General features: G+C 47.4%; 1 long non-coding RNA gene across 2 annotated transcripts in view; it reads left to right on the forward strand.

Annotated features, from left to right (window-relative positions):
- Positions 6,428-13,131, forward strand: part of LOC110260224 — a 41,479-nt gene continuing 34,775 nt past the window's right edge. For both annotated transcript variants that reach the window (XR_002343104.1, XR_002343103.1), the window contains exon 1: positions 6,428-6,520. This is a non-coding gene — a long non-coding RNA (uncharacterized LOC110260224). The remainder of the gene's footprint in view (positions 6,521-13,131) is intronic.

Genomic DNA, 13,131 nt, shown 5'->3' on the forward strand with positions numbered 1-13,131 from the left:
GATGGAAACTTAGGTCCACACAAAAACCTGCACATGGATGTTTACAGCCACTTTATTCATGACTGCCAAAACTGGAAGCAGCTGTGATATCCTTTAGTAAGCAGGTGAATGGATAAATAAACTGTGGTACACCCAGATGATGGAATATTACTCTGTGCTGAAAAGAGATATCCTACCCAGCTCTGAAGAAACATGGAGGAAACAAGTGATTATCACAAAGTGAAAGAAGCCATTCTGAAGAGGCTACATGGTATAAGATTCCCACTAGATGACATTTCTCAAATAAGCAAAGCTGTGGAGACAAGAAAAAGATCAGTGTTTGCCAGGGGTTGGAGGTAGTGAAGGCTGAAGAGGCAAAGCACAGAGGAGCCTTAGGGCAATGAACCTACTCTATAAGAGGAGTTCCCATTGTGACTCAGTGGGTAAAGAACCCGACATAGTCTCTGTGAGGATGGAGGTTGATCCCTGGTCTCCCGTGTTGCCGCAAGCTGCGGTGAAGGTTGCAGATGAGGCTCAGATCCCGTGTTTCTATGGCTGTGGTGTAGGCTGGAAGCTGCAGCTCTGATTTGACCCTTAGCCTGGGAACTTTCATATGCCACAGGTATGGCCCTACAAAGAAAAAAAAATTAAAAAAACTTACTCTATAAGATACTATGAGGGTGGGTATATGTGATTCATTATACATTTGTCCAAATCCATAGAATGCACAATACCAAGAGTGAACCCTAATGTAAACTATGGATTCTGGATGATAATGATATGCCAATGCACCTGATTATAACAAAGGTACCACTCTGGTGGGAGACACTGAAAATAAGGGAGGCTGAGTATGTGTGGGGGCAGGGGGTATATGAGAAATCCCTGGACCTTCCTCTTAATTTTGCTGTGAACCTTAAACTTGTGTAAAACTATGGTCCATTAAAAAAAAAAAAAAAAAAAAAGAGTTCCTGTCGTGGCGCAGTAGAAACGAATCCGACTAGAAACCATGAGGTTGTGGGGTCAATCCCTGGCCTCGCTCAGTGGGTTAAGGATCCAGTGTTGCCGTGAGCTGTGGTGTAGGTCACAGACCCAGCTCGGTTTTGGCGTTGCTGTGGCTGTGGTGTAGGCCGGCAGCCACAGCTCCGATTAGACCCCTAGCCTGGGACCCTCCATATGCTGCGGGTGCAGCCCTAAAAAAGGACAAAAGATGAAAAAAAAAAAAAAGGATAACAAGACTAAAAATTCATCTATACTTTACAGGATTTGGAAAAAAATGGTCATAATGTGCCAACAAACTGACAATATAAATAAGAGTGAAATTATGAGCAAATTACACATTATATTAAAAAAGGGGGTTTTCACACCTGGAAAGCTGGCAGATCCCTGGAGTCCATGGTCCTGGAGTTCGCTCCCAGCCTCCCTATCTGGAGGCGTTACTAAACTTGGAAAGCAGCTGTGTGTAAATATGATGGCTGTCCAGTGAGCTGACTCAGGTCCTTGTCCATTTAGCCTCGTCTATGAACTTGTTCTTCTTAAGGGGGAAGAGTCGGCATATTTGAACAACTGTAGTGAGCTCAATGCATAGTTCATCTCCACTCCACATCTTCATTGGTGAGGTTCTCTCTCCTTAAAGCCTTTTTTCCCTTCTCGCTTTATCAAGTGGTGTCTACCCTCACCTGTCCTGGGTCCAGCCCAGGTGCCTCTGCTCCTCAACCCCTTGTATGCTCTCCAGCCTACCCGTCTGACCTGCTTGGGGGTCCTCTGGCTCTTGCTGCCAGCAGCACTTCCCCTGCCCTGGAGCTGGAGAGCTCAGCATCCTCTAGCAAGCCCTAAGCCCCTCTCCTTCCTTTTGCAGAAAAGCCAGCAGAGGCAACTTGCCCAAATGGGGCTGGTTAAGGGGGAGCAGAGCCAGAATGGAATGAGGTCTCTGGGCACCAAGAACGTGTGTCCCTTTCTGTACAAGTATATCAGCTCTTGTTGAACAGGATATACATAGATCTCTCTTTTTCCTGTATCCTCTTTAAATTCAGAGTGTGTTTTGGGACCTCTTAGGATTGCAGATACTTGAAGATTAAAAAGCAGCGGAACAAAAATGCCATGTTACCCTTTGTATTAGTAGAAGAATCTTTCTCTCCTTCCCTTTTTCCCCCTTCCTTCTCTAAAGCAGGGTTTCTGAACCTCAGCTCTATTTAATTTTGAGCCAGAGAAATCTTTGATGAGAAGTGTGGTCCTGCATATGGTGGGATGTTTAGAAGACTCCTTTGGCTTCTAGCCACCAGATGCCAGTGGCACCCACCCCCTAAGCTGTAATAATCAGAAATGTCTCCAGACGTTGCCAAATGTCCTCTGAAGAGCGAGAGCACAACTGGTTGCAAACCGCTGCCCTAAACTCAAATTGAGTACCTACTATGTGCCTCTCCTTTCCATCCTCTCAACCTGGATCGGACCCCCACCTTGTGTCAAACAGTGCTCTGATCACTGGGAAGCCGCTGATCCCCCCCCAACCCCCCCCCGCCCCAATCCTCATCCCTCACTTCCTCTCGCTCCCATTATAAGAAATCATGGCTTGGGGAAGGCTACTTACAGGAAGCCATAAAGTCATTCTCTCTCACCTTGGCTGCGAAGATAACACAATCAGGTTACAGAGGCAGGGTTTGGGGAACTTCAAAGCTCAGCCAGAGGGAGTGGAGGGATAGGCGCTGGGGAGCTGAGGTCTTATCTCTTGCTTGAATGTTCTCATCCTTATCAATCCAGAAGGAGGGGTTCCTGGAGGAGAGCAAGGGGGAGTCAAAAGACCAGACTGCTTTCTTTTTTCTTCCAGTCTTTAGATTGAAAGGGACCAGGGAAGAAGGAAGGACTGAGGAAAGGAAAGCAAAGTAGGAAGAAAGCTGACAGGGGAGTGGAATTGGGGGTGGGGGTGGGGAGGTGAAGGGGTCTTATCTGACCCTATGCTACCCCGTGCAGACCTGGATTGGACACCAGGGTTCTAGAACCACAGAATCTGAGAGTCAGAAGTTCTTGGAAATACTTTCATGAGCACCACTTAGATGATACCTGGGCCTCAGCCCCTAGGGACCTTCACTTGAGCAGGTGTGGAGTAGGTGCAGCTGCTTCAACAACTTCTGTCACAGATAATGAAGGCCTGGGCACAGACAGCAGCAACTAGAAGGCAGAAGCAAGAATCTAAACAAGATGCATTTAGAGCTCCCACCATGGCTCAGCAGTATTGAACCTGACTAGTATCCATGATGAAGTGGGTTCGATCCTTGGCTTCAATCGGGGGTTAACAATCCAGTGTTGCCGTGAGCAGATGCAGCTCGGACCCCATGTTGCTGTGGCTGCGGCGTAGGCTGGCGGCTGCAGCTTCAATTTGACCCCTAGCCTGGGAAGGTCCATATGCCATGGGTGCGGCCCTAAAAAGGCAAAAATAAATAAACAGCATGAATTTGCTAGTGTTGAGAGCCAGTCATTGGCAGAGCCTTGAGGGAGTAGGAGGAATCTAAGATAATAAATAATAGTTGCAAAACTTACATATCACTCACTGTGTGCCAGACATTGTTTGATGCAATTTACATAGATATAAACTCACTTCACCCTCCCAACAACTCTAAAAGTTAGGTCCCTAATTAGTCATTTTATAGGTAAGAAAATTGAGCACATAGATATTGACTAACTTGCAGGTCACAGAGCAAATTAGGAGAGCTGGGATCTAAACTAGATCTAAATCTGTTCTAGCACTTGTGTTTTAACCAGTGTGCTATCTACCAGTTGGTTAGGAGAACTTGGGCAGCTAAATGGACAGCGAAGTCACGAACCTGGGTATGGCCTGAAGGAAGAAGAGTTTAGAGGGAAAAACGATGGGTTCAGCCTTGGAGATGTTATGACTGCGTTGTGGGTAGGGCACCCAAGCATAGTTGCCTGGGAGGTAGCAGTTCCAGTCTAACCTCAGTATGGAGGTCCAGGCAAATGCCCGTGGATATGGAGTTGTAGTTAGGGAGCTGTGTACAGTGAGAAGAGAAGAGGACTGAAGAATCCTGGGGAGGAGTTCCCGATGTGGCTCCATGGAAATGAATCTGATTAGCATCCCTGAGGATGCAGGTTCAATCCCTGGCCCTGCTTAGTGAGTTAAGGATCCAGTGTTGCCGTGAGCTGTGGTGTAGGTGGCAGATGAGGCTTGGATCTGGTGTGGCTGTGGCTGTGATGTAGGCCAGCAGCTACAGCTCTGATTCAACCCCAAGCCTGGGAACCTCCATATGCTGTGGGTGTGGCCCTAAAACGACAAAATAAATAAATAAATAAAGGAACCCTGGGGAACACCAACAGTTAAAGACTCATGGAAGAAGAACCAGGAAAAAGAGAATGGAAAAAAATGCATTAGTGTAGAGAGTGGTGCCCTGAAAATTAAGGGTGAAGTGAGTTTCAGGAAGGAGGGCAAGGTTACTGGGGACAAAAGCTATAAAAGAGTCTAAGATAAGAATGAAAAGAGGTATTGTTCTTCAATGACTTCTTAGGTTTCTAATTTATGTCCCCAACCAGAAGGGAAACTTGTTGAGGTCAAGAGCGGCATCCAACATTTTGTTGTATTCCTCTTTGTATCTCCGGGGTTTCTGGTGCAGGGCTAGACAGGCAGAAGGCATCCATTGAATACCTGTGGGCTGATGGTTGTTCAAGTTCTTATTGTTTTTCTCCTTATTAAGTCAATGCCATTATGTATAAATTGCCCACCCTTGACGAGAAGGAGATTCGATGTTCTGAATCTTACGCAACATTGGGCAGCCCATAACCGCTGAACTTGATGTTGCCAATGAGATGATTAGCAGAAGCAGCATCCTCATGTATTCCTCCACATTAAGGGATAAACATAGAAGCTATTGTGTGTTGAGGACCTCTCGTGTGCCCAACTCTGTACCGGACATTTGACATTTGTGGCACATGTCCTCACAACCTGGCAAGCTGGTTATTATTATCTGCTTTTCCCAGATAGAGTGACTGAGTTGAAAGCTGGTTGCCTTGCCCAGGACCATGCCAAGATAAGGATCCAAATCTGCTGTTAACGAAGGTCCTTCCCTTTCCCTTAGCTGCCACTGCCTTATTCCAGGTGTCAGCATCACTTAATGTGGCTTTTACCAGAGCTGCTTCTCTGTTCTCCACTCTTCCATCAAACCTCCTCTGCAAGAACCCATCCTCCAAACTACAGCTTCAGGAATTTATCTAAACACAGCATCGATCCCTTTTAAGTTCCTTCCAATGGCTCCCTTTTTAGGATCTGGGGGAGATGAGTCTTTATGACTCAAGCCCAAGTCCCTCAGCATACCCTTCTCGGTTTTCCTCATCCGACCCCATTTGTTTTTCCTGGACTTTCTTGGCTGACACCTCCCACTCACCTTTCTCTCCAGCCAAACCCATCTCCTTTGCCTCCCTGGAGATGCCCTGTTCTCATTTTGCACGTTCTATTCCCAGGGGTTATGGTGCCCCTCTTCTCCTTTGTCCTGGGTTAACTCATACTTTCTCTTTAAGACCTAGGTCACCCCCTCCTGTCACAAGAATTCCCAGACCTTCTGAGATCTCACTGCATGACCTTCCTCAATTTTCCTCCTCTGAGACCCTAAACGCCCCAGATGTAGCTGCATCACTCCGCATCCTGCTTGCTGTTTCTCTTCCTTGACTCTGAGGTCTTAGAGGATGGCCATCACATGAGCTCCCAGCTCAAAGCAGAAGCCGGACTCCTGCTTGTTAAATAAATGACCAGAGGGAGTTCCCGTCGAGTCCATGAGGATGCAGTTTCAATCCCTGGCCTTGCTCAGTGGGTCGGGGGTCTGGCGTTGCCCTGAGCTGTGGTGTAGGTTGCAGATATAGCTTGGATCTGGTGTTGCTATGTCTGTGGCGCAGGCCGGCAGCTGTAGCTCCGATTCGACTCCTAGTCTGGGAACTACCATATGCCATGGGTGCAGCCCTAAAAAGCAAACAAACAAACAAAAAAAGTGACTGAATTTCACTTGGTCGGACCTCACCAAGGTGGGAACGTGGGGGAAGGAAGGACAGGCGGTCGAGTTGGATGGAGTGTAGGCGTCTGGGGAGTTGGTATAATGCTTCTCCCACATTGACCTCTTCCCGCCACTGCTAAAGGCACAGGGGATCCCCCGCCTCTGCTTCCAGACAGTGATAATCCTGCCTGACCCGTCTGGGCCAGAGTCTTGCCTTGAGTCTCATCTTTGGAGCCCAGTTTCCTCTTGGCAGGACCACGACAGGAAACCCATGCATGGCGAGGTCCCGCTCCCCACGGAATGTGTGCTGTGAGGGCCTGAGAGCCAGATGGAAAATGCCTCCGAAGTCCTAAGCCAGGCTGGAAAGATAGATTGCTGATAATGAAGGTCACCCCTCCATTTAGAGAATAGTTGGCAGTGAAATTAATCCAGGCTCCTGCATCTGAAGTGCTGGGAAAGTTAGCAAGGCTCAGGGGCTGAAAGGAAGGAAGCAGAGATGAAGAGGAAGAAAGCTCTCTTCGCCTACATTATCTCAACCCTCCCATCTTCAAATCGAGGTGAGAATTTCTGTTTTAATGGAAACACGATGCCCTTACAGAAAGGAATGTCTAATGGTGGGGTTTTCAAACAATACAACAATAGAGGAGAAGCTTTCTGGGCAATCAGACTCTTCAAATCACACTCAAGGGGCAGCCACTGGCGTTTTCTGCTTGTAGGGCCAGCCCTGTGGAAGCGTTTGGCACAATAACCATGAACGTTGGATGAGCTTCCGCTGGGGACATACTTCCACTGTGTGGATCCTTACAGCAGCCCGGGGAAGAGGGAATTATGGTCCCCTCTGCCTGTGCTACAGAAGAGGACAGCGAGGCACAGAGAAGATAGGTGATGTGTCTAAGGTCTCCTAATCCCTTACTCATTCTTTCATTCATTCTCCTGTTGCTTAGTAAGCACTGACCTTGAGCCAAGCACTGTTTCAGAGCTGGCGGTATATGCCCCAGAAGACAGGAGAGGTCCCTGTTCTCACAGAGCTTTTATTCTAGTTAAGGGAACAGACAGTAAACAAGAGACTAAATAGAGAAATAGAGACATGTGCTGTAAAGAAAATGCAGCTCCCGACTTGCATAAAAATTGCAGATGGATGGGGGCGCGGTGGGGTGTATACTCTGCCTGGGGAAGGATGACGGAGGAAGGCTGGTGGCGATGATAAAGACAGAATTTTGGGGGAATGATTTTTATTTTTTCCATTCTAGCTGGTTTACAGTGTTCTATCAACTTTCTACTGTACAGCAAGGTGACCCAGTCATAAGATAGAATTTGAAGGAAGACAAATCTCACGCTCCTTGTATTACACCTACAGTGCAGGGGGCTCCTGTAGGGACCTCTCTCTTTGTTTTAGAGGCCTCCAAAACCTCTCATAGAAATTGGCCAGGAGTTCCCGTCGTGGCTCAGTGGTTAACAAATCCAACGAAGAACCATGAAGTTGGGGGTTTGATCCCTGGCCTCGCTCAGTGGGTTAAGGATCTGGTGTTGCCCTGAGCTGTGTTGTAGGTCGCAGACGTGGCTCGGATCTGGCATTGCTGTGGCTGTGGTGTAGGCCGGTGTCTACAGCTCCGACTGGACCCCTAGCCTGGGAACCTCCATATGCCGTGGGTGCGGCCCTAGAAAAGACCAAAAAAAAAAAAAAAAAAAAAAAAAAAAAAAAAAAGAAATTGGCACAGCCAAATTTCCAATATTTGGAAGGCATATTTCCCAGTGTCCTCTAAAGGGGACAGCTGGGCTCTTACCAGGGACAACTAGAAGATGGGAAAATGTAAGTGCAGGCCCCACTCTGGCAGTGTGTTGGCAGCTGTTGTGGAAAACAAAAACACAGGCTGTTTACCAATTCAGGAAGCTGAAGTGTTTTATAGGCACAGTCATCAAAGATAAACACGGCCGTGTTTCTTGACGACATCTCCCGGAAGCCATTCACCTGGACAATAGCATGCTTCGAGGAAACTTAACAGTCTTCAAATAGTGGAAGGATTGTCATGTGGCAGGAGGACCAGCTACAGGGAGTCAAAGTGGGGCCAGTGGTGGGAGGTGAGAGGGAGGCAGGTGTCAGCTTGGTGTTGGGAAAACTTTCCTAACAATCCCAGCTAGTCAACCAGGTAATGAGATTACCTTGGGTGGGAGACAGATGCTTCCCTCCCCACTAGGCGTGTGCAAGGAGGGGCTCAAGGATGCCCTTCCACCAGTTCAAGGAATGATTTGTTGATGGATCCATTTATGTAACTAGTACTTATTCAGCATCTTCTGTGGGGTTGGTCTGTGGATGCATTGGTGGAGAAGACATGCAAGATTCTTGCTCTCATGCAGTTTCCATTCTCATGGTGGAGAGAGTCAAAGAAATAAGTAAACGAATAGATAGTTGCCGTCAGTGATGGGTGTGACAAGCAATGGAAGAAGGGGATGCTTGAGAACAACTCTGTGTGTGGTTGGGTGTGCATGTGTGTATTTATGTGAGCATGTGTGTGTGGCATGGATCTCACCTTATATCACAGGGTCAGAGGAGGTATCAGTGAGAAGATAAGTTTTGAGGCAAGTTCAAGTGATCAGAAGGACCAGTAGTTACTGCAGTTGCAAAGGCAGGGCTGGAGAGGGGCCAGGGTGGGTGGCACAGGGTGTGAAGGGACAGAACAGTGGGGGATGAAGGCAGGCAGGGGCCAGGTCAGGGAGGGCACTTAGGGTACTTATAGACCAGAGCGAGGCAGTTGGGTGTTTTATAAAAAAGGCCATAGGGAGCCACATCAGAGACATGGTTTTTGGCTGAGAGGTTGGACTAGATGAGTGTTTTTCAACCCTGGAGGTACATCAGAATCACTGGGGGGAGTTCCCATTGTGGTTCAGCAGGTTAAGAACCTGACAGGGTGTCTGTGAGGATGTGGGTTCGGTCTACGGCCTCACTCGGTGGGTTAGGGATCCGGTGTCGACAAAGCTGCAGCGTAGGTCCCAGATGTTGCTCTGATTCAACCCCTAGCCTGGGAACTTCTGTAGGCCGCAGGTGTGGCCCTTAAAAAAAAAAAAAAAGGAATCACTGGGGCATCCAGATTTGGAATCCAGTGGACCAGGTGAGTTTTACAATTCTTTTCAAGATGAAGATGTAACGTGCTGAGGCGAGTGTCCCTATGGGATCACACATTTTGCTCAGGACACATGAGACCATCACGGCCCATAGGAATTTTGCTAACATATTATCTGTCCACCACTTCATTAGTGTGGCTGTGTTCTAAATAAGTGTAACTCATTTCGACAATTACCTGGTGGGTCATCTTCTGTGTGTTAGTGTCTAAGCATGCATAGGGGGTAAAGGGCTGTGCCTGGCACATAGCAGGTGCCCTATAAATACTTACTGAATAAACGAATGGATGAACATCTGACTGGGCACCAAGGAAAAGAGACGGGGAAAAGGCAGTAAAGACTCCTCTGCCTTTACAACCTCGTAAGAGGACGGGAATAGGATTATTTGAAAACTGCTATGAGAAGGATGGACAGGTGGAAAGTGCAAAGGAAAGGGCTTTTGGTTTGAGGGTTTTTTTTGTTTATTTGTTTGTTTGTTTGTTTGTTTGTTTTTTTTTTTTTTGGCAGCGGGGTTCCACAGGGTGCTCATGGGAAAGGCAAAATGCAGAGTCAGCCCTGGAACTATTTGGAAAGTCTCATTTCTTCCCTTCCCAGGCTAGTGGGTTCTGGCTTCTGGTTTCCCAGAGGAGTTGTCCTGCTTCAAGTTCACAGGGACAACAGAAGACATTGGATGGTCAAGATCGGGGACCCCGGGGCTCCCTCGGAAAGAGCGAGCCACTTAGAACCCGTTTCTCTGTCTTGGCAGGAAGACCAGGATTCTGCCAAGGAGCTCAATACTCAGAACCCCAGTGGCTTGTATAGCCTGGCACGGGGCCAGATCTCTGTGCTGCAGCTTGTGTTAACCTTGTCAAATTACCACCAAGCGGCTAGAAGCCGTAGCCAAATCAACCCACTCTGTCCCTACCCTATTTTAATCACTCAGGAGTAGATTTCCAGAATTGCCCCTAATCTAGTGAACATGTGTTCAAGAATCTAAGCTAAATAATTAACCCTTTTCCAGAACCAAGGAGCCATTTATAGAAGGTACAGTTTTGGTGTCTGCAACTAGATTTAAACTTTTTGCAAATTCCAAGAGGAAGGGAAAGAGAAGGACTTTTTTTTTTGGTTTGTTTTTCATTTGTTAAAGTATAGTCGATCTACAATGTTGTGCCAATTTCTGCTGTACAGGAAAGTGGCCCAGCCATATATATTATTTTCCTCATATTGCCTTCCATCATGTTCTACCCCAAGAGATTGGATGTACTTCCCTGTGCTGTACAATAGGATTTCATTGCTTATCCATTTAGAAAGGATAAGCAAGAAGAAGGGCTTTTGATTGCTCCTATCGTGGTCCAGAAACTCTGCCAGATGTTAATATCTGTTGCTTTATGCACACTAGTTCTTACTATCTCCATTTTAAACATAAGAATCCAGAGCTTTAGAGGGGTTAAGGGACAAGGCCAAGAATATACAATTTAGTAAGTGGCAAGATTTGACCTCAAGACAGTCATCAAAACCCAAGCTTTTCTCTTTATATCTCTTTCTGGTCCAGGACTGTCCGCTGCCCTCTTCTTTTAATGTCACACATGGGATTGAGCCCCATGGATGATCTTGGGGAATTTCCAGGGCTTGGAAATGTGGCAGTGCCATTCTTGAGTACGTATGCCCTGGAGCAGAATGCCTGTATTTTACTGCCAAGAAAGTCTGATTTACTTCGTTTGAGGATGCAGCCTGGGCCTTAGATTTTTATAAACTTCCTTGTTAAAGACTGAAATGGTGGAGTTCCCATCAGCAGAAACGAATCTGACTAGTATCTATGAGGTTGCAGGTTCGATCCCTGGCCTCATGCAGTGGGTTAAGGATCTGGCATTGCCGTGAGCTTTGGGGTAGGTGGCAGATGTAACTCTGATCTCGATCTGGTGTTGCTGTGACTGTGGTGTAGGTTGGCAGCTGCAGCTCTGATTCAACCCTTAGCCTGGGAACTCCATAAACGGTGTGTGCAGCCCTAAAAAGACAAAAAAAAAAAAAAAAAAAAAAAAAAAAAGACTGAAATGCGTGCTCAGAGATTTTGAAAGTGTTGCACAGCAATTGCAGTTGTTTAGCACAAGCTGTGCGCCCAGAGAAGCTAGCTCTAGAATCTAGGAGCACCGTGACTGGCCATGAACTCCACAAGGTAGAGACTGTCTTGGGTTTTTTTGCTGGAAACTGAAGGATCTACCAGTGCTCAAGGCTCCTGCCTGGCACTGTGGTTTTTAAGACTAATTTCACGTCAACCTGGACCAAGAAAGAGTGAAACCTGATTTTTTTAAAAATTGAGGGGAAATTCCCATAAAAGAATAAACCCTTTTAAAGCAGACAATCTGGTGACATTTAGCACATTCACAGTGTTGTCCAGCCACCACCTCCATCCTGAGCATTTTCATGCCCCTAAAAGGAAGTCTTGGAGATGTTAAGCATTGCTCCTTGTTTCCCATTTTGCAGATGAGGAAAGTGAGGCTCAGAGAAGTTGAGCGACTTCACCAAGGAGTTTGAACCCAAGTCTGGCGTGCACTCCCAAGCCTGGGCTTCCTCACAGGTTCTATAGGGAGCAGCACTGTTTGGCTCCTATATTTGGGGTTCAGTAAAGTCAGATCTCAGCTCCCTGCTTTTAGCCATGGCCAGGGGTGGGGTGACTGATAAGGCTCAAGACCTAAATTTGGGTTTCTTAGCAAAATTTTTATCTTTTTTTTCCCCCTGTCTCTTTGTTTAGGGTTGCACCCGTGGCATATGGCAGTTCCCAGGCTAGGGGTCGAGTCAGAGCTGTAGCTGCCTGCCTACGCCATAGCCACAGCAATGCCAGATCTAAACCCTGTCGGTGACCTACACTGCAGCTCACAGCAACGCTGGATCCTTAACCCACTGAGTGGGGCCAGGGATTGAACCTGTGTCCTCCTGGATACTAGTCAGGTTCATTACTGCTGAGCCACAATGGGAACTCCATAAAAATTTTATCTTTAAGGTCTTTTTAAAATTTTTATTGAAGTATAGTTGATTTACAATGTTGTGCCAATTTCTGCTGTACAGCGTAGTGACCCAGTCATGCATATATATATATTTTTCCCCGTACTATTTTCCATCATGCTCTATCCCAAGTGATTGGATGTAGTCCCCTGTGCTGTACAGAAGGACCTCATTGCTTATCCATTCCAAATGTCATAGCTGGCATCTACCAACCACAAACTCCCCATCCGTCCCTCTCCCCCTCGCCCCCACCAACCATAAGCTCTCTCTTGTGTGTGCATATGCGTAACATCTGTGTGTGTGTGTGTCTTCCTTGTCCTGCAGGAGAGTGGCTGAGCTGAATTGCCTAATATAGTTTGGCAGCCCCTCCCGCCCCAGCATCTCTGTATTTGGAAAGGGGCACTTGTCCCTGCTGGTTTATAGGGAAAGGGAAGTGATTGTTCCTGGCAGTGAACCAAAAATAGGGAAAGAAAGGGCTTGTGGAGTACGGAAGGAGAAACAAGTTTGCGGAGAGAGGGCTGGGCTGTTGGACTTGCTGGCTGGGAGCTACAGATATTTAGGTAAAAGGGACCCAGAGGGCAAATTTTATTTGTATCCAGGCAGGTCCCTGTTTCTGTTGAAAAGACCAGCCCAGGACCTCGGGAGAGGCCTGCGGGAGGCTGGAGGACTGCTAAAGATAAGGCAGACCCTCAGAGGACTAGAACCCACTTAGAACTGGACCCATAAATACTTCCTCAAAGGATGGGGCAGGCAGGGGCGGGGAGCAGAAGAGGAAAAGAGGATGGTGGGGGAACAGTAGGGGTACTGATGGGGAGTGCCTGGCCCACAGCAAGTAGCTCAGGCTCTGGTTGGGGTGAAATGGCTATGGTTTAAGGAGGCTGGGGGTTGGGAGCTTTTGGTCCCTGCTAAGAGGGTCCTGAGGCTGGTACTCTGGGAAGATGGTCCTGGGGAGGATGGAGAGGGGATGCAGGGAAGGAGGAAGGGCTAACCCGAATCCAGCATCAACTATGATCAGGTATTGGGCTGCGCAGTCCTGAAGTCAGACTCTCACCCCAAGCCTAGGAGGTAACTG

The sequence above is a fragment of the Sus scrofa genome, chromosome 4 (assembly GCF_000003025.6).
Source record: "Sus scrofa isolate TJ Tabasco breed Duroc chromosome 4, Sscrofa11.1, whole genome shotgun sequence".
NCBI classification, from domain to species: Eukaryota; Metazoa; Chordata; class Mammalia; order Artiodactyla; family Suidae; genus Sus; species Sus scrofa.